The sequence below is a fragment of the Carassius carassius genome, chromosome 9 (assembly GCF_963082965.1).
Source record: "Carassius carassius chromosome 9, fCarCar2.1, whole genome shotgun sequence".
NCBI lineage: Eukaryota > Metazoa > Chordata > Actinopteri > Cypriniformes > Cyprinidae > Carassius > Carassius carassius.
In genome coordinates, this window is record NC_081763.1 from 4,741,253 (window position 1) to 4,745,166 (window position 3,914).

The following is a 3,914-nucleotide window of genomic DNA, read 5'->3' on the forward strand; positions in this document are numbered from 1 at the left end:
GGTCTTTTTACACGACCTTCTAGATAAGGGCAGAGCCTTTTCTACGGTTAAGGTTTATCTGTCGGCTATCTGTCGGCATGTCACGTGGGTATTAACTCGGGTACTATTGGCCAGCATCCTCTCGTCTGTCGATTTATGAGAGGTGCACGTCATTTACGCCCAGTATCAAAGCCGCTGGTCCCGCCCTGGGACCTGTCCGTGGTTCTGAATGCGCTCTCAAAAGCCCCTTTTGAACCCATTGTTAAAATTGCCTTGAAGCTACTAGCTCTAAAGAGAGCTCTGTTGCTCGCTCTCACTACAGCAAAAAGGGTGAGTGAACTACATGCTTTATCAGTTCACTCCTCATGTATGATGTTCACTCCGGGTGCTCAAAAAGTCATTTTTAGAACTAACCCTGCGTTCGTACCCAAAGTGTTTGATTACGCTGGGGCAGTTCAATCAGTGAACCTGCTACCTTTCATCCACCACCCTTTGCATCCTCAGAGGAGGAGAGGTTGCACACTTTATGTCCTGTTAGTACTCTGCATATGTACATTCAGAGAACACATACACTTCGTAAGAGCAATCAGCAGTTTGTCTCGTGGGCTTATTCTTACAGAGGAAGACATATCTCCCGTCAACGCCTTTCCCATTGGGTGGTGGAGGCTATCGTATTATGTTACAATAATTCGAATTTGGAGCCCCAAATAGGACTACGGGCACACTCTACTAGAGGTATGGCTAGTTCCTGGGCTCTGTTTAAAGGCATCTCTATTCAGGATATTTGCTTGGCAGCCAGCTGGTCTTCTCCGCACACATTTGCTCGTTTTTATAGACTGGATGTGACAGAGCCCTCTCTGGCCCATTCAGTTCTAGAAGTGAGTAGTCAGGCTGTATAATGCAATTTTATTAAAGGGCGAATTCCTCATTTTATTCTGTTTTCACCTCCGTCGGGAGCTATGATTCAGATAACTACTCAGCCTTTTTTAGTCTGCTTCGTCAGCATATCGGCAATACGGGAGTTGTCTATATCCCATATCCCAAACATTGCCCTCCTTGCCTGTTCTGCACGGAGAAGAGATATGCGAGAATGACGAAATGGCAGGTAGCTGCGGTTTATATACAAGGAGCAGGACTCCCTGATCGCTGCAGCGATTGGTCTGCCATGGTTGGCAGACGTGGTGATATTGGTGCTTCTGCGATCGGCCACGCCTGAGGCAGTCCCATAGTGAGATACCTCACTTCATGTTATCAGTTACCGGTTACCAGTTATCGGTTACGTTAGTAACCTAACGATTCTACAGCGTCTAATACTTAAATTTCATCCATTGCACACAAAGATAAACTGCACTGCTTTACAACTATAGGACAGGAAGTGCTAAAGAAATGTATCACTGTATCTAAACCAACCAAAAAAATATTATATATTGTTTAATCATTTTATAACATCTGTTAAAATCATTTGAAGATTTTCAAGAACAGCATGATCATATGAAGAATAATGACATTTGTAAGCATTTTTGAAACTAGAGATGGCCTTTTTATTGGTAGATATACCAGGGGAGAAATTGCAAACTGTATCATATGTGTCTTGAAAACCAACCACATTTTGGCCTTGACTGTCATGACTGAGTTGTGTAACAGTTAATCACAAGTGATGTAAACTGAATCCTAGCTGTCGCAAAATGATCTGTGACTTCTTTTATACAACAGAATATTTTTCAGTATTAATACAAAAATGGTGTAAAAAAAAAAAGGTTTAATAACAGACATAACGACAGAAGATAACAGATAAGCTGTCAAGAAATTAAATTGTAAGCTGTTTTCCCACAGAAGCATCGTAGTATAGCCTCTCCATTACTGTTAAAAATGGCCTCTGTTCTCCTTTCCTTAATACCAAAGCATTATGCTGTTTTTTGCTAACATTGGAGACTTAAAGCAGATTTCTTTCAATGAACACAAGGGAAGGGAAGGGAAGTGAAGGGAAGAGAGTACACTTGAATTTTATTTAAATTGTATTATATTTGTTAGTTCTGTATGTTGTTTCAGTGTTAGCATCATCTGAGGTCCTCTGATGGGTTGGCATCATCTCTTCTCAGGTGTTCTGGATCCAGACTGGAGCTTGTTTAAATCCTACTGTAGTTGCAAAACAGAGAAACAAATAGAGACATCATTAGTATAGCTGCTTATCTAATAAAGTAAAATTAATTAGTTTAACCCAAGCTAAAGTATAAGAATGTGCATTTGATCAGATACAACTGCAATCACAAATTATGACATGCATTATTCGATTGGTGAAAGAGAGGGGTGTTTTTAATCTAGATCTAAACAGAGAGAGTGTGTCTGAACACCGAACATTATCAGGAAGGCTATTCTAGAGTTTGGGAGCCAAATGCGTAAAATATCTACCTCCTTTAGTGGACTTTGCTATCCTAGGAACTACCAAAAGTCCAGCGTTTTGTGACCTTAGGGAGCGTGATGGGTTGTAGCGTGGTATCCTCAATCGGTTGGGGAAATCCAAGATGGCTGAAGCTGTGTTTTTCTGATCTTACGGCTGGTTTTCTGATCCATAAAAAATCGAAGGAATCCCTCTTAAATCTCAAAATATTAGCTGCTGTTTAGGGGGCGCTAGTGAGCATTCAATCGAGTAAGACGTGTGTAGCTTAGCTCCTGTCTAGTTTCCTTTAAAATTATTATTTTATAGTGCATTTTCGCTGAATTTATTGTGGACGCCGTTTTCTAATATTCATGACACCCCTCTGAACAACTGCCACCCGTATCAGTCTCTGCTATGGCATCTAACCTGCGTAAATATAAATACAGCGGCCCTGCGAGCACCAGGCCGGAGACAACCTCGACACAAGCCAGTACCGCCCCCGCTGATTCGCCTACTATTTCGCAGTCAAAGTAGGTGACGGACACGGAGGATTGGAAAGCAGATATTCTTACATCCCTGAGAGAAGATATCTCTGTCTTCATCCGTGCGGAACTTAAAAATGCTCTTGCTGAAGATTTTAGCTTCCTTAAGAATGAGTTAAAATAAGTCAAATCGGAAATTGCGAACAATACGGCGGCGGTATGTGCTGAAATAGATAACATGAAGGCCGCTATCACCGATGTGGAGACAGGAACATCATCATGGTCGGACGAGATCACTTCATTACAGGCGACAGTTGCAGAACTTAAGACAGAGCTTGCTAACATGAAGGAAAAGAACGAGGATTTGGAGGGACGGATGCGGAGATGTAACGTACGCATTGTGGAGATTCAGAATCAGAATCAGAATCAGAAAGAGCTTTATTGCCAAGTATGCTTGCGCATACAAGGAATTTGTTTTAGTGACATAAGCTTCCAGTAAACACAGACAACAACACACAGACAAAAAAAAAAAAAAAAAAAAATTACAGGAGAATTACAAATTGGCAAATAAATAAGTGTATAAACAATTGTGCTATAAATGATAATGGAATAGGATTGAGTGAGATGCAGGAATGTTCTAGGATGGAGGGGTAACAAATAAATACAGTATAAGGATATTGCACATTTTTGCATAAGTTTAAGTGGGAAACATTTAACTGTTCATGAGGTAGATTGCCTGGGGGAAGAAACTATTCTTGTGCCTTGCTGTTCTTGTATTTGCGGCTCTGAGGCGCCGGCCAGATGGCAAAAGTTCAAAGATGGGGTGACTTGGATGTGAGGGATCCAGAGTGATTTTCTGAGTCCTTTTCCTCACTCTGGATGTATACAGTTCTTGGAGGGTGGGCAGGGGAGCACCAATAATCCTTTCAGCAGTCCGAACAGTTCTCTGTAGTCTTCTGATATCTGATTTTGTAGCTGAACCAAACCAGACAGTAATTGAAGTACACAGGACTGACTCAATGACGGCTGAGTAGAACTGTTTCAGCAGCTCCTGTGGCAGGTTAAACTTCCTCAGC